At 33.2% G+C, this 23,642-nt stretch overlaps 1 long non-coding RNA gene across 1 annotated transcript; it reads left to right on the plus strand.

Moving 5' to 3' along the window:
- The first annotated feature begins 1,857 nt into the window (after positions 1–1,857).
- Positions 1,858–23,145, plus strand: LOC116560763. Its single transcript, XR_004273124.1, has 4 exons — positions 1,858–1,983; positions 4,116–4,211; positions 22,212–22,280; positions 22,949–23,145. It is a non-coding gene; the product is annotated as an uncharacterized LOC116560763 (long non-coding RNA).
- The last annotated feature ends 497 nt before the right edge of the window (positions 23,146–23,642 follow it).

Here is a 23,642-nt window from a genome sequence, read left to right on the forward strand (position 1 = left end):
TTAAGCATGGGCTCTGCACCATTTTCTCTCTGCTTTCCTCTTATTTCTCTTATTAGCCAAGTGGTAAATCTTCTAGATTTTTCTGTGTATTCTTAATATTTCTTTTAGATATACCACAGTAATATCTTTTTATTTACCTTTCATTCTTTTTTCTAGCCACATCTAATTAACTAGGCAATTGTCCATGTATTCATCATATGAAACCACTTTTTTTCCCTCCTTTAATCTGTTTAGTTGTTATTCATATGTGCTTGACAATTTTATGTGTCTTTTTTCTTTCTCAATTTCTACTTACTATTTTATTTGGTCAGTTATATTGCACATACTGATTTGTTGTACTCTTACTATTAATTGTTATATTCATTTGGGTATGACTATACTGTCTTGTATCCTTTTGGTCTTGCTGATTATGCTTTTGTTTCTTGCATATATAATCTTTGTTAGCTCATGTTCCTTAGAATTTTCATTTATAATAATATTTGAGGTCTTGTTTGAAGACAGTGTTCTATTCAAAATAATTTACATTTTGTTTTCCTATTTGCTTGGTGACACTATATTTTACAATGACATTAATACATTCCTTAGAGTTTTCCAGATATATATAAGAACTCTGAATTCAGGTCGCATGTTGAGGTGAGATTTTTTTTTTTTTTTTAATTTAATTTTTTTTTTTTTTGAGACGGAGTTTCGCTCTTGTTACCCAGGCTGGAGTGCAATGGCGCGATCTCGGCTCACCGCAACCTCCGCCTCCCGGGTTCAGGCAATTCTCCTGCCTCAGCCTCCTGAGTAGCTGGGATTACAGGCACGGGCCACCATGCCCAGCTAATTTTTTGTAGTTTTAGTAGAGACGGGGTTTCACCGTATTGACCAGGATGGTCTCGATCTCTTGACCTCGTGATCCACCCGCCTCGGCCTCCCAAAGTGCTGGGACTACAGGCTTGAGCCACCGCGCCCGGCCTGAGGTGAGATTTTTGATTTTGAATTCTTAACAAAGATGTTTTCTCTGGTACACAATGTAAAGTTGCAGAGAAGAACATTTCTTGCTGCCCCCTTTTGCGGGTGGATTATTCTTTAGTTCACAGTCATACTAAGAAGATAGCCTTTACAGTTGTCAGCTTTGTTTGTTGAGTTTTCTATCAGATTTCCCACAAAATCAGTTTCTACACTTTGTCTTCTGCTACACGGTGGCAAAAATTGAAGGGTAAAGCCAATATAATTTGACACATGACTTTTTAAAATCTTTGTCTCTCTTAATTTTCCTTTTGGCCTCTGAGAATTTTTAAATTATTTCCCATATCACTGATAGATGTAAAGGTACGTTTTTTTATGTTATGCTTTTATTTTTCTATTTTTCCATAGTTTCTTGGTATTTTTATTTGTTTTACAGCCATATCTTTAGGATATATCTTTATTTAACAAGAATCAGGATCAATGTGTTCTTTCCATTACCATTATATTTATGTTTTAATTATCTCATATTTGTATTCTTTTAGAATTCTCCTAAGCAATTAAATAATCCCAAAGTTCCACTTTCAAAATTGCTTTTCTTCTAATCTGCACATTTAATGAGTTCCTGTAAACTTCAAGCTAATATTGATATTATTCAATCCTATTAAATGAAATGTTTACTTTCTATTATAGGTAAAATTTCCCCCCTTCAAAACTTGCAATAAAGTCCTAGCCACCAGGATTTCTAAATATGACCTTATTTGAAGACAGAGTCATTGCAATTATAATTAGTTAATATGAAACAATGCTGGCCTAGAGTAAACACTTAATCCAATATGACTGCTATTGTTATTAAAAGAGGAGATGAGACAGAGACACCGAGAGAAGATTTCTGCAAGTGGTTGGAGCCATAGCTCACTCTTATGAATCTATAAGACAAAGAAGCACAAGAGTAACTGGTAACTCCTAGAAGCCAGAAAAGAAATATGGGACGGACAATCCTTCATAGTTCTCTAGATGGGACCAATTTTGCTGGTATGTGATTTTGAAGTTCTGGTGTCCAGAACTGTGAGAGAACAAATTTCCGTTGTTTTAAACCATCGAAGTTGTGGTAATCTGTTGCTGCAGCTACAGAAAACTAATACATTTGACAAATCTGATGCATTTTCTTACAGATATTTTTATGAAAGACCACCTAATCAATACTCTCATATGAAAGATCCACCATAATTACACTATTTTCTACTTTTTAATATAATGTTTCAATTCTTACCAACTCTGTTCTTTTCTCAGCCAATCCATTCTGCCATATTATCCTCATTATCTACTAAATACAATATTAACTGCTCATTTTCCTACACTGTGTCACAGATGTTTACATATAATCATTATTATGTTTCTCAGAATTCTTCATGTTTACATCTCTAGTTTAATACATTTTATATTTGTGTCTGATAAAATGTAGCACTGTGCTGTAGTTATTCAATGTATTTAGTTTAAGCACAATTATGTATAATGACTCTAAGGCTTGTTGATAAATCAGTCCCCAGATAAAACACATTAAACCTTTTTCCAAATAAAGGAATGTTTCTCTATTACTAATGCAAATAAGAATATTCCAAATTTAATTTTGCAAACTGTTGACAATGTTTCAGAAAGAAAAATTGACTTATGAACTTGAACACTTCTGGTTTTTCACAGGCAATTAGAAACAGTAGTTATCATTTTTCTTTTGTCAGCTGTTGTGTGTGCTTCTGGCACTATCATTTGTCTTAAATATTTTGTCTCCAATTTTGACCAAGATGTGGTGTTAAGCATTAAAATATGTGTTGAATAATATGCAAATTCTGCAAAGAGAAGTTTAGTGCATTTGTGTAACCAAAGCTGTGGAAATTTAATTCCAAATGAGAAAAAAGATAATTCTGTCATGAGCTATCTTTTATTAGTATGAACCAATAACTAGCTGAATATTTTACATTTTATATTGAACCAAAATCCACCTAATTTTTGACATTTTTAATTTTGTGTGGTAGTATTATATATTTTAAAAATGCTATTTTGCTGTCTGTTCTTAGAAATCTTTCCATTCAAGTATTACTATTCTTTGATTTTTTTAAATGTTAAAACATGCATAAAATAAATGAGGTCCAAATAAGTGATTTGCCCATGATCATACAGATAGCCAGTGAGAAAAGAAATAGAGAGTGTTCCTACTAATACTATCCCTACTACTGGTTATTTCTTTTCTTGGAAATAAGGATATTTCAGGCATCTATACCTATATGTGCAAATCTGCGGTATGTTTAACACTGTTCTGTTAGCTCAATAACTCTGATTATTTATTATTCCCAAGTTTTCTTGGTTGTACTTTGAGGTTTTCCAAATTCATAATTTCACTTTCTTTCTCAAGATCCTGTATCTAACTAACCTCTGAAAATCCCAGGTCAAGAAAGTTTTGGTACAACATTTATGAGGTATACAAGTTCTTTTGTTTGATAGTGGTCTTAGATTTAGAGCAAGTGATCCTTCACAGCCTCCACCATTTCATTCTCTATTTACCAAGTTTAGTGATTATATAATCTGAATAGACACCTGGCCAAAACCCTAGGCAGTTTAATGTTTGTATGCCTCTGACATTCCAATTCATACTTCAAGTCTCGTTTGTTCATAAATAAAATAATCTATTTTCAGATCACTGGTCTTTAAATAACCAAAACAGTTAAAACAAAAAGACTAAAATCTAGTATTCTAAAAAGTTACTCCAAAGACTATTTAGGTAATTGAATACTCAATGAATGTTAACAAACCAAGGTTTATTGAATTATATTTACATTGTGTTGTAACTTTTTAAAATGTATTGTCTTACAGGATTTAACAGGTCGGAAGATATTATCTTAAACCAAGCCACTAAGTCACACACTGTGATATAAAGTGAGCTGTTGGATTGATCATTTTGCCTTACCATATATTTCATATTAACACCCCTCTGTCCCAGCAGACACACACACACACACACACACACACACACACACACACACACACACACACTCGCATACAATGTGTTTTATAAATACTTTGGGTGTCAGAACATGCAAAAGAAATGAAAAACTGTTTCTTGAATTCTGGGAACAATTTAAAATCTATTAAAACCTTGCTCACCCTTGAAGATGCTGTCTATTCCAGATTCTTCAAGATTGGAAAAAGAAGATGATGAGCATTTTTAAAATCAGTTCACTGAGCACTGGGCAACTGCTTAAGGGAAGGTGAGTTTGGCCTAAAAGGCAATAACAAAACCATGACCAGTTTGTTTTCTGGTTCATTGTTCCTTGTGCTGTTACTCTAGTCTGATATGAGTCATTTTACAATGCTAGAAGTTGTTAAAAATTAGCATTAATATTAAGGAATTTTCTATCTCTACCCAAGATGCAAGGGGAAAAAAATTGAGTTTATCTTATGCCTATGTCCTTTGTATTAGAAAATTACAGTTACTATCGATGTACATGTGATGCAAAATCATTCATGTGTATAGTGTGACTGCAAACATCTGATGTGTGAGATTCAGTCATTGTCTGCCATCCTGTATATATGCTTAATCTATCCAGTGGTTAGCAATTATTTTCAGACCCTGAAGCTCTACCCGAAACTCTCTTCTGCCAAAAGGGTAATGTCACTTGAAGGTTAAATGAATAGGACATTTTTGATTATGACATGGATATCTTATCTGTTGCTGCTATAAGACAGTCAATAACACTGTTTTGCTGATTTATGAGAAAAACATCCTATAGATTTTACGTTTCTCTTTATTTGTGAAGTATATTTGAATTTATTTTTTAGAAATTTTATATAAAACCAAATGAAATTTTATTATGTACCATTTAATATTAACAAAATGACTTCATATATCTTCATAATAAATTCATGGTAGATGACTTTATATTAAACCTTAGATTATGGTGAAGACTAGTAAGGCTTTAAGGACACAGGCCTTAGTTGAAAGAGAAAATCTGGTATAAAGGAGACAGAAATACAGAAATCAACTGCTGTTACCCATTAGAAGTTTACATGATAATATTTAATAAGTGTGACAAACAGATTTCAGCTATGCCCAACGTCCCTAAGCTAATAGAGACTTGTTCTTGTGAGGGAGACATAGTCAAAACATTTCTGAAATGGACAGACTATGTCATAGGACACTTGTATTTAAGTTGGATTGGGTTATGATAACAAATAAGAAGTAAGGATTACAGAGTGTATCCCCTGAAAACAGAGGGCTTTAATGGGTTTGAGTGTTAGGTTGAAACTTTGGAGAGAGGACTAGAATAAAAGTCACAAATAGGCATATAAATTGGGCAAGAAAAACAAGAGAGCAGTAGAAAGGTCATAGTTTGCTGACTTAATAGGTACTCAGAACTCTGAACAGAGATCCTGGGAAATACTAGACACAGTACAGAAAAATAATACACAACACATCAATCTGTGAATCTGAGCCTATCTGCAACATTTTTCTTTAAAAAATATATTTTTAAGGGTTGTTTTGGGAATTGAATACACTAAATTAAAAATATTTTTTGCTGAGATCTAAGAAGAACTGTTTGTTATTTAAAACAAATGTCACTGAATTTATGGAGTTTGCTTCATTTATTTAATATAAGAAAACAAATCCTGGTAAAATCCTAGCTTTAGAATTCTGATTTCTTAGGTTATGGTGCACTTCCTCTGCTTTGCTGTATTCCAGAAAAACATGATGTCTCTTACTGCTTGACTTCATGCATTTGTAATTCTAAATAATATTGTTTTATATTATTGATAAGACTCTTAACTATAAAACCAATGGCGATTTTTGGTTGTTGCAATTATCAAAAGGGTTTTGCATTTATGAAAAATAAGTAATTATTTCACTTTATACAAAGCACATTTTTGTGCATTTTACTTTTATTGTTTTAATTAATTAATAATTAATTTTATTTGACAAATAATGGTATATATGAATGGGAAAATAAGAGATATTAAACAAAGATATAATGTTTCATTTATACTGGAGTAATGAGCTTTAGTGTGATCTATTGCACTGGATGGTGACCAAAAAATGCAGGCTTAAATTCTGTTAGAAAAATGAGTTCTGTAGAACTTCATGAAAGACAGTCTCTGCTGGTAAGACAGGCTGAAAGTGGTGAATGGGTTCTTCTATCTCTCTTAGATATTGGGGGCATGCATAAGAATTCATATAAATAAAGTATTTTGAGTCAAATGTCATAAAACTACAAATTTAAATAAAAAATACAGGAAATTATAACTTGATAACTGAGTGAAATTTTGTTATATTTTGTATGCAGTCAATATATCTGCAATTTATGAGATACTTTCAGCCATGATATGCAATAAAAATATTTGTTTTGTATTGTCTTTGAAATGAAGACAATACAATTCTAATCCGTAGCCAGTTAGAATTAAAGAACGTGTGATTACCAATTACAAGAGATTTGCGTGTTTTAATTTTTAATTTTTATTTTTTAAAAAAGGGAAAAGAACTTTAGACATAGAGGTTAGGATCATGCCCCACAATCCCTTCAGTAGTTACACTTTTCCCTCCTATGTGTGTATTAACCTATGGAACGCTTGCAACTGCCTATGAGGAAATTATAATTTTTATACTCATTTTAGAGATGAGGAAGCTGAGACAGGGTTTAACTTGCTCAAGGTCATACAGCTAATTATTGGAACTAGGACTCTAGGCAATGGGGCTACAAATTATCTGATATTTATCTCAATGTTATGTGTAATCTAAAATTAGAAATCAGGAAATTTAATCAATAGTAGTTACTGTTTCAAAGTTTAAAGGACATAGCAACAATTATAAAAAGTAATGCCTCAAATACATTGTCTCTTTTGCAAAGTAATAAACTTCTGTATTGAATAAATGGGGAGTATCAAAGGGACATTGATAACCTACTGATAAGATAATAGTTATACATATATATAATTTTTAACATATACATAGGTAATTTTTCATATATGTATATACAGACATTAATTTCACACACACACCACACATATAGATGAAGATTTCATTCAATCTTTAAAGTGTAACCAATATATCTTTTAAAGCTGAAGTTCTGTATCATAACTTTCCTGAAGATTTAATTAAAATCTAAAATTTTTAGTAGAGTCAATAATTTAATTATGATAGTAAACATATCACTGCAGGCTTAACTTTGGAAAGTAACTGAATTATACATTTAAAACAAACAACTATTCACTTCAAAAATAGTATGAATGTCTATCATGTTTGGGCTTGATAAGCCAAGCTCAATGTACCCTCCTCCTTTCTGGGAAATGAATGAAAAGATACTGAACGTCATTAGTAATTACTGAATGCTTATGCATATATACATATGTGAACAGACTACAAGGTGTCCAAGGAGATGATAAGGAAATCAGATCATCGAAATAGTATAATAGCCTAACGGGTCTCGAAGGAAAGCATGTTATTTAATAATAAAGGGGCAGATTCATTATGATGCTTCCATTTGCCTACTGAAAGCAATATCCAGTGATACGCTGCATGACACCTCTTTCTCCCCACTATCACCGAGTTTTGAACAGTTATTAAAGTTGCTAGTGGTTAACTAAAAACCAGTAGTAGTTATTAGTAAAATTGGATAATGTATTTCCAAAAAAAAAAAAAAATGCCTGTGCGAAAAGTGGCCTAAAATGAGCTTTTTATAATATGGTATTATTTCATAGAATGTATCAAAAACATAATCACTATATAGATACACTATATAGATTTTATATTCTACGTGGAATATAAAATCAAACAAATTAAAAATAAGAGAATTATTTATATTTAAAATAAGAGAAGAGACTCTCCCCTTTCTTATAGCATTTATTTTATAATACTTATAGTTTTAAGTTCTTTTTCTATCTTTTTGAAGTGTATGGAAATCTTTTTAAAAGTTAAATAAGCTTTTTGTTAGGTTTAAAAGCCAGGAATGTCTTTATCCTGGTCTTGGGAAACTTCTCTTTGAAATGCAACACTCGAGAAAGATAGAGAACCCCTATCCCCCAGGTTTTTTGTGAAGGAAGGACCCTAACTCAATGGGTGCTTTACTCCAAGTGGTCTCTCTCATCAGAATGATGTGAAAAGTTGATTTATTTATTTTTATTTTTTCCATTTATTTAATTTTATTGCATTTTAAGTTTTGGGGTACATGTGAAGAACATGCAGGATTGTTGCATAGGTGCATACATGGCAGTGTGATTTGCTGCCTTCCTCCCCTTCACCTATATCTGGCATTTCTCCCCATGCTATCTCTCCCCACCTCCCCACTCCCTCGTCCCTCCCCCATTTCCCCACAAAAGACCCCAGTGTGTAGTGCTAGGCTACCTGTGTCCATGTGTTCTCATTGTTCAACACCCGCCTATGAGTGAGGACATGCAGTGTTTGATCTTCTGCTCTTGTGTCAGTTTGCTGAGAATGATGGTTTCCAGGTTTATCCATGTTCCTACAAAGGACACAAACTCATCGTTTTTGATGGCTGCATAATATTCCATGGTGTATATGTGCCACATTTTCCCTATCCAGTCTATCATCAATGGGCATTTGGGTTGGTTCCAGACTTAAAGAGAGCCACATCAAGAACGAACTGCCATTCACAATTGCCACAAAGAGAATAAAATACCCAGGAATACAACTAACAAGGAACGTAAAGGACCTCTTCAAGGAGAACTACAAGCCACTGCTCAACGAAATAAGAGAGGACACAAACAGATGGAGAAACATTCCATGTTCATGGTTAGGAAGAATCAATATCGTGAAAATGGCCATACTGCCCAAAGTAATTTACAGATTCAACACTATCTCCATCAAGCTACCAATGACCTTCTTCACAGAACTGGAAAAAACCACCTTAAACTTCATATGGAACCAAAAAAGAGCCCGCATAGCCAAGTCAATTCTAAGCAAAAATATTTATTTATTAATTTTGAAGTAGCCAATTAACAAACACAGATGGCCACTTCAATGACTAGCTGATTGTAGAATGACCTTTGTGTGTTAAATGGTGCTGCCGGGGACCTCTTACTTGAGCACTAGTTATTGTTTATCCTGAGAACACAAATGTAATGGATTCAATCTGCTTCACTATACAAAATAATGATATTTATTCCTGTCTTTGCATTCCCTTAGTGGGATGTTTGTGATGAACATCACATTCTGTTTTGATACCTATTCAATTATAAAATTTGTTTTCTTTTACCTCTACATTTGCAGAGAGGTTTTCTAGGTTGGAAGTAAATTTTATTTCTAATTACATTTACCCAACAGCATTTATGCCATAAAAAAAGAAAATTCAAATGTTTCTTATTTGATGTAAACATCTGAAGTGTTATATAGTGAATGTAAATTACAACTATATCTTATTCATGTTTAATTATTAGATCTTGCTCTGAGTGAACGTGTTTCGCTGAGAAATATAAACATTTCATATTACTTAAAATTGGGGACTCCAAAACTTCATAATAATTATTTTATGGACTTTTGAATGAATATAGCTAAAGTGGTTCATAAATTTTCTAAAAAATTGAAACAGCTTTGATTTATAAAGCAAAATAACAGTTATTTCTTTTTTCTCTCTCAACTTGACTAGTGATATAACTTGTACTGTTTGATAGTTTAATTGTGATGTAAAAATGCTGATATTCTTTCCTGGGTCAAGACAGAAAGCAGTGAAGCAGAGAAAGGGAGAGAAGTTTCCACAAGCCAGCTATGCTTTACTGCTCATTGGATTTGACATGCTTCATGATGACTGAGGAATACACAGAGTACTATATGCAACTTTACTGTAGCCAGACACAATTATATCAGTGAATATTTGTAATTATAGCTATTTACAAATAGTTCCCAAACTGACAATTACATGCACACAAATCTTTATGAAAATTGGGAAATTAGTATTTGTTAATATTTTTCATAGCAATATTCCTCAAGGTGAAGTTATGCATTCTAATATTAGTATTCCAATGTCTTTTTTCTTCTCAAGCACATAATCTACTTTTTCTATTTTGTATAATGAACAAAGAAAATAAAGCAATTTGCTACAGAGTACTAAAATTGCACATTACACCAAAATATTTTCTCTTTTGACATATTACTAAAAGTTTGTCTTAATATTAAAATGAAAATTCTTGTTTTCTGGTCTAGAAGAGCAAACAGACAAAATCAAGCAAAGAGATCAGGAACATAGAAACTAGGAAATTAGATGATACAATTTTGAAAACCAAGATCAAAGTTAACTTCGCACTATACTCTTCCCAACATTAATGTTTATAAACTTCCAGTAAAAATACAGGGACTTTTAAGCAAATGACTTCTTTAATGTGACTTAAAATTAAAACTGCAATGCAATTCTGATACTATTATTTACTAAAACTATCAGGGTAAGTCTAGCTAGATTTAATCTTTTATGTGTGTTCAGACACGGGGAACTGAAAAGGTAATTAACAGCTTAATTATGAAACTATACATGAGTCTGTCTACAGACTAACCTAGCACAGCGTTGTTCAACCATGGAAACTTGAGGAGTTATTTAACCCTCTGACATTCAAATTCCACCATAATTAATACAAAATCTGAAGACCAATTCCACATTTCTTTCGTCATCTTGCAGTGTTTCTTGGTTTGTTCATTCATTCATTTGTTTTTATTGTTTTCTTTGTTCCCTGAATCAAATGAGATATTCTACGTAAAAACAACTTGTAAAATGTAAGTCACTCTACCAATATTGTTAAATTTGCTCCTTTTTCAAGCTTGCTGGTACATAAATACCCAGCCTGTGCTTTCTTAGCAGGTATTTGAGATACCCAATGCTTGGTAGTTCTAGAATTTTTTCAGAACTTCAGTGGCTGTAAGAGTTTGACAGGAGACATGACTTAAAGAGAAAGTCAGAACAGTCTGCATTTTATTAATGCTGAAAGAAGCCTGCATCAAGACAATTTGCGTTCTTCTTTTTGGCTCTACAATTCAATGCTATTTCTAGCCTTTCTTAATTTATCTATTCTTTCTTTTGTTTTACAAATCTTTAGATTTGTTTAAACCCAAGGACAACACTCATATACATATGTTTGCACATTACTATAAGGTAGGACATCACTGACATGAAAAACTAAAATTACAATTAGAGACAGCACTCTTATCCACTCCAGGAAATGTTTTTGCATCTTTTTAATACATATGGAGCAGAGCAATATGGAGATACAACTTGCCATGTAAACCCTCAAAGAAGTTTGAATAGAAACAATACTAACGTGTCCATCCAAGTAAGTATTGTTGTCCACTGGGTTACCCAGTTCAGGTTGCTATAACAAAATACTGTGAACTGGAACACTTATAAACAATGGATCTCTCTCTCTCTCTCTCTCTCTCTCTCTCTCTCTCTCTCTCTCTCCATATATATATATATACACATTTCACACAGTTCTGGAGACTGGGAAGTCCAAGATCAAGGCACTGGCAGATTCAGTATTGTCCTGTTTCTGGTTCATAGATGGTCATCTGTTCACTGAGTCCTCACATGGCAGAAAGGCAGAACTCTGATCTCTCCATCCCTGTATATAAGGTTAATCCCATTCATGAAGGCTTCACTTTCTTGACCTCTAGTCAATTTCCAAAGGCCCTACCTCCTAATACCATCACATTGAGTGTTGGGGTTTCAACATATAAATTTTGGAGGAACATAAATTCAGTCTATAGTACCAACAGACATGTGAAGTGATGAGAGCCCTGAGCACTCCTGTTGAAAAAACCCTTCAACAATGGCCTCAGGAAAACTTAGAGTTTGCAACACTTTTTTATTTGTGCAGTTTTATTTTTGGGGAGGGGGGGAGAAGGAGTCTTGCTCTGTGTCCCAGACTAGGTTGTAGTAACACAATCTCGACTCACTGTAACCTCTGCCTTCCGGGTTCAAGCGATTTTCCTACCTTAGCCTCCCTAGTAGCTGGGATTACAGGCATATGCCACCATGCCCGACTAATGTTTGTATTTTTAGTAGAGACGGGGTTTCTGCATGTTGGTCAGGCTGGTCTCAAACACCTGACCTCATCATGCCGCCACCTCAGCCTCCCAAAGTGCTGGGATTACAAATGTGAACCACAGCACTCCGCCCTTGTGCTGATCTTAATATTTTTAAGAAAGCATTGAGACAAGTAATAGTAAGAATGTCAAAGGAAGTTATAATAGAAATCAGGATAAAGCATTAGTCTCAAAAACGTACAAGATAAATGTAACAAAGCAAATGAAGACCACAAATTCATAGGCCATAAATTAATTTCTAATTTTTTTTTTAAAGCAGGCAAGAGGAAACAGTAATACATGGCTGCTTATGGGATTATTATCATCAGAAAGAGAAAGAACATTGATTCCTTAGGGGATGTGAATTGTACCTTGCATACCTCTTCTAAAAGCAACATGAATTTAAATCTTTACCTGAGGCGAAAGAACCAAGAGTGATACATTTTTCTGTAGTCTTTGTGTACATAATGTAATCATAGATTTCAAATGGCTGGATAGATTAACTTTAGACGACAACCAAGTGTGGAATGCTAAAGGAAAGCTCAGTGAGCTTATGTCTGTGTTGTTTGTCTTTCAAGGATAAACAAAAAAATCACCTAGAGGAGTAGCTAGATTGAATATCATCTCAAGCATTTAACACAGGTAATTTTTCCAATTCAATATATTTATGGGGACTGATGGACAACGTGGGATAGTATATTCTCAGATGACAGGCTAGAGCACTGACTCTGAAATGCTGATGGAAGGTGCATTCAAATGCATTAAAAATCAGACAATAAGCAAATATAATTAGAAATTTCTCTAGAGTTGATGGCTGCTTCAATTTAGACCATAGGTGATACAAAGTATTTCTGAAGATCGTGAAAATTAGGTCAAGCTTTATGTACATATTTCTTTTGTGCATGCAAAGTTAAACAGATTTTCATCAAAGTGCCAGGGAAGTCATTTTAGTGTATGAATATTTCTTCTTGCTAACTCAAATTTCAAGATACATATTGTTATACTCTATGAACAAAATAATCATTCTCTATTCCAGGCTTGTAATTCTTTTTTCTTTTTCCCTTAAATCACCAAATGTATAGTGTTCATGTTGCTATCAGACAAGAAATATTTAAAATACTGTTGTTTTATTAGCTATCATAAACTGTAAGCATCAGCGGAAAACAACTTAACTTACATCTAATTTATTGAAGTAGACTGCAGTTCCTGCCTACTCCTGAAACAATAAGGAAACAAAGCACCATTAATAAATACAGGAATGGCAAGATTTCAAATTTAGAATTGACATACTGTAGCAGGGTCTATGAAAACATCATTTGTACTTCTCCCTAGATTGTATTTCCCAGCCTCCCTTCCAGTTGAGTTTGGCCATGCAACTGAGTATAGTCAAGTAGAGGCTAATTAATGTAAGCTATGCAACTTTTAGACTCATAAAACAGCTTTCCACTCATGGTCTTCTATACTCTTTCCCTCTGCCAGATGGGCATTGGTGACTAGGAAATTCTTCTAGGAGACATGTTGAAGGTGTATTGTCACGGACATTTTGCTATTGAATTACTACACGGAACAGAGCACTTCCTCCAATCTGCACGTTCTTTGATCTGGATACATGAATGAGAATAAATTCATAGTCTAGAAGTATTATACACTGAGGGGTGTATTTGTTAGTAATGTTAGCCTGTTTAAGTCATTTAACTTTGTCCTACACAAGAGATCTTGTTTCTACTGAGAAACATACTTCTTTACATTTCTATATATTTGTGAAAGCTGGTCTCTAACATTGTATTTACATATGGATTAGTTTGATTGTAGCTTGTATTCTCCAGATTCTTTGAATTCATCTCTTATTCCTCATCATGCTCCAGCCACTCTGGTCTTCTTCCTGTTTCTCAAATATATCAAATTTGTTTCTGCTTTAGCATCTTGCACTTCCTTTTTCTTTCCATCCTTCTATGTCTGATTCCCTCCCATTTTTTATGTGCTAGTTCAAATACCATCATATCTGAGACCTTCCTTTGCTGTCATGAATATAGAACACCTATCATTTCACTTCCTATATCTATTATTGTGCTTATCATTGTTGGAATGAATGTTACTGCTTTATTTTTTGGTCATATTTGTGTAAGTGTGTATGTGTATTTGTTTTTCTCTCTGCTCTAAATCGAGTCTGTAATATGACTCCGACTTTGTTTTTTTTATTCAGCAACTTTTCTTCAGTGTCAAGGATAGATAACTTCAGGTACATATCTGGGGTTTGATAAATATGTTTTCAACTCAGTATGAACACTGCTTTTTCAGATAGACCAATAGGTAAAGAATTGGAAACGTAAAGCCAGTAGGTTCTCAACAGGTTTTAATAATGGCAGTTTATTTTTAAGCATTATTGAGAAAAATAACTTATCTACCATCGAGCTGAATTACAGGGTTAAGTGAAGCAAATATTGACCGTGGCTAAAATTCTATAAAAGTTTTATGTGTATCTATTTAACATATTATAAAAATTGAAATGAATCTATAGTGCTTTATATAAACCATAACCTCTTAGTTAATGACGAGTTTACTGCTTCTGAAGAAAGTAATTAAGTAAATGTGAATTATTCATTGATTTTGTTACAAAATTCAATAAACTCTAAAATATAGTATTATTGTATGTTGAAGTTAATGGAAATATAAAACCATGTTTAACTTATTTAAAAATTAAAGTCATGAGGCTTTTTATTCAAATCTGATAAATTAAACATGCACTAATTAGGAAAATATATAGAGCTGCATTCAATATATATTTTTGCATAAATGGTTTATAGAATGAATGACAGTGGAGTTGTTGAACATGAAAAAAATAAATCTGATTAATTTTTAATTGATCTCTGCATTCACTTTACAGTATACATTAGGTAATATTATTTATAAGACAAATACATTTTTAATAATAAGCATATATTTAGGAAACCAATTTTTAAGAAGACTGTATATTAAGAATTAAAAATACATACACACATATATATATGTGTGTGTATGTATATACAGTTTTTTTTGTTTTTGTTTTTGTTTTTGTTTTGTTTAGAGACAGGGTCTTACTCTGTTGCCCAAGCTGTAGTGCAGTGGCCCAATCATGGCTCACTGCAGCTTCAACCTCCTGGGCTCAAGTGATCCTTGCACCTGAGCCTCCATAGTAGCTAGAACCACAGGAGTGTACCACGTTTCTCTATTTTTGTATATTTTTTTGAGACAAGGCTTTGCCATGTTACCCAGGTTGGTCTCAAATTCCTGTGGCTCAAGTGATCCACCTACCTTAGCCAGACAAAGTGTGAGGATTACAGATGTGAGCCACTACACCCAGCCAAAATATTTTTATAAGATCAAAAAATGACAAAATAATATCTTTTAAAAGTGGAGGAAGTAATAAATTCGTCATTTGCGATAGTTTTTTTTTTTTTTCAACAATGCGAGAAATCAAGATACACATTGCAATAGCATGGTTAGTATTGTAATATTGGGTTTCAGGGGTTTAGGGTGCCCTCAGCTCCCCTGAGAGGATGTTTCTCCAGGTTCTTGGTCTCCTGCCTTCTCAAGAATGAGAGAGGGGACCACGGCACAGTGCACAGTAAATGCGGGACTCAAAAGTGTTTGTAGAAAGTGATTTATTTAGAGAGAGAGAAAAAAACAGAAGAAAAAGAAAGAAATAAACAGCTAACTCTCACACTGAGTGAGAGAGTCCAGAAAGATGGAATCCAGGAGATGAAAGCAGCTTCCATACGGAGTGGAAGGGAATAGAGAGAGATGGAGTTTAGGAGGCGAAGACAGCCTTCTACAAGAGAGTGTGGAAGGGGACTTCAGAGAGGAAATCCAGGAGAGAGAAAAACAGCTTCCATGAAGGGAGTGTTCATGGAAGAGGAACCAAACATGGAGTCCTAAGGGATATGGAAGAAGGGGACTTTAACCTGGGAGGAACCCCCACCTTCTCTAAGACCCCTGGTCAATGAAAGGTGTTCCTTAGAACTTCCGCTGGAGTGACTAGCTCTTAGTTTATTCCTGGCCCATGAAATTTAAACAAAAACCGTCAAGTCTCCCAGATGGTGAGAGATGGGAGGGGGGCATGGCGCTGGGAAGTTCTTGCCCGTAAAACTACACCCCCTTGTGGACCCAGAAAGAGAATACATTCCCTCAATATGGGAGGATTATTTGCCATCTCCCATCTTTACATCCGCCTATGTATGTATACATTTCCTATTTATATATTTAAAACAATTAACTTCATATTTATAGCTTCTCAAATTGAAACCAGTACTAGAAAAAATGTAAATTAAAAAGCAAGACTCTGGCAACAAGGAAATTATAGTTAATTTAATCAAACTAAGAAATAGATGTATGAATCACAGAAAAGCATAGATGATTAATAAAATAACAAAGCAATTACGTGTTACTAATAATATAAATAATATAGAACAACAGATTCATTCCCTTTGGGTAAATGAAAAAAATATATAGAAAAATCGATATGATCATGTCAATGAAAATGTAGTATAAGCCTCTGAGAAAGAAAAGTGCATCAGAAATATGTCTCCTTTTCACAAGGGACAACACTTTAAGAAAATGTACTGTGAAGCACACTTTTTGAACTTAGAAGTGCTTTCTTTATTCAGGTAAGCTCTATAACTTTCTCCTACCAGTTAAAAGGTGAATTTATTTCTGAACAAAAAATCTTATTTCACTAATCAGTTTAAGACATTTTATTGATGAGATTAAAGTTTTAAGCTCTATCAAAAAGGATAATTTTTCCTATTTTTATTCCTAGTTTTATTTTCCATTCAGTAGAAATAATATGAACTCTGGTGACTAGTTTTATTACAGAGATTGACTTGTGTAAATTGTAAATATTTATATTTTTATGAATGTCAAGCTTGTAAAATAAATGTTAATAATTGTTGAAGACCATAATCCATATAAATATAGTAGCCAGTTTATAAATATAAACACTGTTGCTCATTTCAAATATAAGAGGACTTGAAATATTTTTTTCCTACATGTTAGCACTTTAAATTGAATTTTTTTCCCACAGGAATTATAAAAACCCCAAAGTGATTTATGGCATTTAAAACAGCAGCCCCTCTCTTCTGTTTCTTCTACATTGTTAAGGACACATGCACACGAATGTTCATTGCAGCACTGTTTACAATAGCAAAGACCTGGAATCAACCCAAATGCCCATCGATGATAGACTGGACAGGGAAAATGTGGCACATATACACCATGGAATATTATGCAGCCATCAAAAACGATGAGTTTGTGTCCTTTGTAGAGACATGGATGAACCTGGAAACCATCATTCTCAGCAAACTGACAGAAGAGCAGAAGATCAAACACTGCATGTTCTCACTCATAGGCGGGTGTTGAACAATGAGAACTCATGGACACAGGGAGGGGAGCACTACACACTTGGGTCTATTGGGGGGAAATAGGGGAGGGTCAGTGGGGGTGGGGAGTTGGGGTGAGATGGCATGGGGAGAAATGCCAGATATAGGTGATGGGGAGGAAGGCAGCAAATCACACTGCCACGTGTGTACCTATGCAACAATCACATGTACCCCAAAACCTAAAATGCAATAAAATAAATTAAAATAAATGAATAAATAAATAAAAATTTTAAAAAAAGATATTTGGGTAGATTCAAAGTCTTATTATAAATTTATTTTTGTTTCTATGTTTATTTCTAACAACCCCTTTATAGAAAAAGCTAATAGCATAGAATAATGAGAAATAGGCACAATATAAAAAATTATTCAATATAGGATGTTTTAAAAAGAGTGTATTTAATATTCAATGGTTATATAAGAAAGTATCTACTTTTGCTCTATTTTTTCTGAGTTCATAATATTATTTTTTATTTTTACTTCTTACAAACACCTTTAGTGAATGGAGCTGAGAGCTATCTATAAACCACTAACAAATGAGGTTGTTTATTAAAGAATATGAAAATAGCCTATGCCATTAGTCTAGCCCCTCTATTCCCTTTCTTTTCATAGCCTGAGTAACACAAACCTCACCAGTTGGGGTTATAAAATATGTATTTTCCCTAGTCAAGCTAATGACTGAGGGAATTTATTTCTGGTTTCAAGTTTTTGCATCTGATATTACCTTATTTCTGATCATCTAATTACAACTGGGTATAATAATCTCAATAACTCTTCTACTTTCTTTTTCCTAGGCTCAGATGAACCTAGAAAACGATGTGATTCAAGTGGTCCCACCTAGAATGACGAATCTGTTCTTTTAAATGAATTTGACTCGCATTCATTTCTTCTTCTAAATAAAACTCACACTACCAGTATGTTTCAGAATTGTGCCTCGAATCTTATTTTATTATTATTATTATTTCAGATGGAGTCTTGGTCTGTCACCCAGACTAGAGTGCAGTGGTGCCATCTTGGCTCACTGCAACCTCTGCCTCCCAGAATCAAGTGATTCTCGTGCCTCAGCATCCCGTGTAGCTGGGATTACAGGCTCCCACCACCATGCCCACCTAATTTTTGTATTTTTAGTAGAGATAGGGTTTCACCATGTTGATCAGGTTAGTCTGGAACTCCTGACCTCAGGTGATCCTCCTGCTGTGGCCTCCCAAAGTGCTGGGATTACAGCCATGAGCCACCACACCTGTCCTCATATCTTATTATTGACTTATATTTGGCAGCCTTCCTGTATGTGCTCTGTTATCTCGCTACATGGCTTTAATATCATCTTAATTTATACTAAGTACTATCATCCTACAGCCAAAGAGAGCATGCCTATCTACAGGTTCCCAAGGTCCTGCAGGTAGGATCTGTACACCTTACTCGGCAAAGGCTGCCGTATTCCCCAGAAACTACTGAGCTGCGGATTCTTTATACTTTCCGCTTGTCCCAGGATTACATCCATATATTGTGTGGTGCAGAATGCTCACTGTAATATAGTGTTAACCGTTTGAGATCGCTTGTTGCTTTATGTGTAACTTCCTATCACACGTTACATATCTGAAAACTGACTAGAGAGTATGAACACCATTGGACAATGCCTTTGTCTACCACACTAAATATTTATTCTCAGAAGTGCTTGAGTATATTTTCCTTCAGCTCAGATGTGTGTGAAATTCACATGTCCTCAAAACTAACCCATCCCAACTGTAAATGACAAGGATAAATCCTTGTCAAACCAAAAGAATGATGATAGGATTAAGGATAAAATTAAAATAAACATATAATAAATAGGTTATTTCTAAAGCATGTTCTGTTTCTAATAAACAAAAATTTACTCCTGTTCATCAGTTATTCTTTTATAATACACATGTAATTTTGGAAGTAGAATCATTAAAAATAAGCAAACAAAACACCCTTTGTGAGATACAATTAGTGAAATCTAAAAAATACAATTCATTAGACCAATGACATAAAACAGCAAGACTTATAAAGACAGCAAAAGTTGTCTTTTAGAGACAAGGTAATTTTTATGTGCTACACACATGACACCGCCTGTTGAGAAGCAGATGGAAAGTAAATATAGAAATACAATTTATTTTATTTTTATGAATCTTATTGCTGTATACATTGTTAATTTTTCCTAATAATGTACCTGCAAACTGGGGAGGGGGGGTTCTTTATAACAATTCATTATAGTATCTTGAGGAAATGTGTTTTTATTACTTTTTTCAATCTTTATAGAATTAATTTATTTTATATGTTTTAGTGTCCTTATTAGAAATACAAGAAGAATGTGAAAAATAAGTTTTGATTGCAGAGATCCTTGTGTTATTCCTTACTTTAAAAGAATTATCTGAACATTTTCTCATTGAGGTTGATGTTATCCTTTAAGATATTTGCATGCAGTCCTTATCACGACAAGGAAATTCTTTTTGTTTTCTAGGTTTTTTTTTTAAGATGGTTTTTATATTATGAAGACATGTCAGGCTTGGACAATACTTATACTGAATCTATTTATCCTGTATTCTCTTTATTGTCTTCACTCCATTAACACACTGAATATTTTTTAATAGATTTTGCTTGTTCACCTCACCTTGCCAATTCCCATAATGAATCAACTTTTCATATTAAATTACAATTTAATATACTGCTCAAATAGGTCATTAATAGTTTATAAAAAATATTGGGAGATTTGTTGATGTAGAAATTCACAATCCTATTTGATAAAATTCCAGTCATCTTTTGGTATGTAGGTGACATGGCTTCACTGAATAAGATAGAAGATATTCCTTTATATATTACTTTAAAATCTTTGGCTATCATTAGAATGATGTATTCTAGTAATGTCTTATAGACCTTGGTGTTGGCAATCACCTGGGCCTGGTATTTTTCTTACAGTTTCATAAGGAATGTTTTAATTATTTATATTTTATAGGGGTATTCAGATTTTTTGTGATTCAAATACAAGTTATATTTTTTCTAAGAATTTTGGTATTTCATCAAAATCTTCACGTTATTACCATAATACTGTACTCTCATTTTTAAATACAGCTATATTTGCTTTATCATTACTAATATTACTTTTATGTGTGCCTGTTTTTTTTCTTCTTGATCAATCTGGCAAGAGATTTTTCTATCTTATTTTACACTAATGTTATCTGTACTCTCTCCTTTATACCTTTTCTTTCTGGGCTGAATATTTTCAGTGCCTTTAGGTTTATCATTCAGTACAATAATTCTTTCGTTGAAAATAAAACATTACAGTAATAAATGCATTTTTTTCTAGAAATTTGGTTCTTAATTAATGTTTGTCTTTTTATACCTAATTATCCTTGTCAGTTGGTAAATTTTGTGATTGTATTCTGGGCTCTGTTTAAATTACGTACAGAGTTGTATGCACTGTATCTGTCGCTAGAGTCCCTGGGAAGTCTCAGTATTATTTTCACTATTTTTTTCTATTTTCTATTTATTTATTTATTTAAACTTTTATTTTAAGTTGAGGGTACAATTGCAGGTTTGTTACGTAGACAAATTTGTCTCATATGAGTTTGTTTTACAGATTATTTCATCACCCAGTTGTCAAGCCTAGTCCCCGTTAGTTATTTTCCCTGATCTTCTCCATCCTTCCACCTTCACCCTCTGAAACACCCCAGTGCATGTTGTTCCCCTCTATGTGCCCATGTGTTCTCATCATTTAGTTTTCACAAGACAGTGTGGCAATTCCTCAAAGACCTAAATACAGAAATATCATTCAACTCATCAATCCCATTATTGGGTATATAACAAATAGAATAGAAATTATTTTGTTTTAAAACACATGCACATGTATGTTCATTGCAGCACTATTTATAATACCAAAGACATGGAATCAACCTAAACGCCCATCGGTAATATTTTCATTAATTCTAAATCACAGGGACTTTTCTTCTTGAGTATTTTGTCAAATCAATTAGCCTGTATTTATAAGGTTATATATTTATTTTTTTAAACCATAAGCAAGTCATATTAGGCACATGTTATAGTCTGTAAATGTCATCTTCAACTATGAGTTTCTCTTCCAGAGTACTAAAGTATTTGACATCTGTATTTTGATAAAAATGAACAGCAAGAGTAAAGGCTAAGACATCTGTAAAATAACATCAATTCCTTCATCATAGTTTGTTGTTTATGGTAACTCATGAGATTTGCTCTTCATAAGTTACCTTAAAATTTTCAGAGTTGATAGCAAAGCACTATTGCTCTAAGAAAGGCCAATAGGGGTCCTATATGTGATGTGTGTGTGCAGAGGGGATTTACTGATAGAGTGTTTAATAAAGGTCCAATGTTATTATTTGAAAACCATCAGAATTATTAAATATCTATGTGATTTTCTACAATCACATTTTAGAAAGAAGGCCAATAATTCACCACTTTGTATTTCACTTATTAATTTTATAACTTTTGACAGTTTTATTTTTGAAAGTAAATAAATAGCTTATTATTTATATGTGTCACATTTATTCTGCTATTTCACTTCTACTTTATTATTTACACATCTCAATTCACAATACTTAGCTAGCTATATCTGGTATTTATTACTTATGAGGGGGACAGTCATGACCCGGTGGAAAGACACGGTGAAAGAAAACATTGTCCTCTGAAGCTCTCTTGGGGTGAAGTTCTGATTTCAAACCATGTATTCAAATGGGCTACTGCTACAGCTGGAATGACTAGATAAATTAGCAAGAGAAGAAATCTTATTTCAGGTCCAAGAACAGAAAAAATATTTGAAGAAAATAAGAAAAATCTGACATTCATAATACAGGCACAAATAGGTGATATTTGTTGAGTGTGTATGTTTGTGTGTGTGTGTGTATGTAACTTCAAGATGAATAGGGAAGATGAAATATTTAAATGTAGACATGTTGAAAGCCAATATAATCTAATCCAGTGAAATAACTGATTGATAGTACAATGCAATTATCTTTTTAGTACAATATTTATTAAAATATATCATCTTCTAATATTATTAGCATATTTCCCCAAGGTTAACTCTGTATTGGCACATTTCAAAATATAACTTTGACTAATTTAATTGGAGCAGAAGAACAGTATGCACACCTACATTAAACTGACATTAAATGGAAATAGCAAGAGCAATGCCTAATAGTACGTGCCTCTAATCCACTGAAGGCCTGAACCTAATGGCCAAGAGCACTTCAATTAAGTTTCATTACTCTTCATTACATTTTCTCAGTATATGTGTCTGATGTGATTGTTTCTGCTTTCACAAGAGACAGGAACTTTTCATAAGAGCTAGAGGTAACTTTGGTTTTTATGCAATTTAATTCTAATGGGAAACGTCTTTACAGTTTTTAAAATTCCACTATTCAGGAGAATTTTATCTTTTTCTTTGAGCTATTACAGTTTTCTAATCTTGCTTAGAATACATAATTAATTTAATTGTTCTTTCTCTCCCTATGCTCTATGTTCTATAACGCAGGAGTGCACAGATTGCCTTTTGCGACAAAAAACAAAGGAAGAAAAATGGCAGCAACCCAGATTATTATTATACTTAAATGGTCTCTCACATTTTATGAAGATCTTTGTGCAAACGTATTAAGCCATTCATTTAACAGAAATATATTTGTTTCACATGTATCAGAAAATGTGAGTCTTAAGTATAATCCTGAGGTCAAATGCTATTGATGAGCACTTGTTATTCTATATATTATATTTTACATCAGAGTAATGCGATGAGGATGTTTTAAAAACTTTGCATGTTTCTGCTAGATAGTGATATAGTGATAAATTATCAACTTCTTTTTTAAAAGAATGAACAGCTGGTATGAATGGTGACACTAAGTAAGTAAGAACCTCAGAAGTAAAGTATACCTTGATAAAGTTGTTAGATGCTATGTGGCAATATCAAATGTCAGGAAACAGAAAGAAAATATTAGTTGCTTTAAAGGGGTCCAAAATAATGGACATAGTAATTAGGTAGATTGATCATGGCCATTAGGTTTTAGAATCAAGTTGATAAGATTCCACTAGCAAGTGGAAGGTGAGGGTAAAGATTTGTTAAGAAAATCTTATGTATTATTTAGCAAACTAAATGTAGCAGAAATTAGCAGAGACATAGAGAATTACACAATGTTTATAGGTAGACATAAAACAATAAAATTTCATGTAATTAT

This window comes from Sapajus apella, unplaced genomic scaffold, assembly GCF_009761245.1.
Source record: "Sapajus apella isolate SASKATOON/1434 unplaced genomic scaffold, GSC_monkey_1.0 scaffold27, whole genome shotgun sequence".
Taxonomy (NCBI): Eukaryota; Metazoa; Chordata; class Mammalia; order Primates; family Cebidae; genus Sapajus; species Sapajus apella.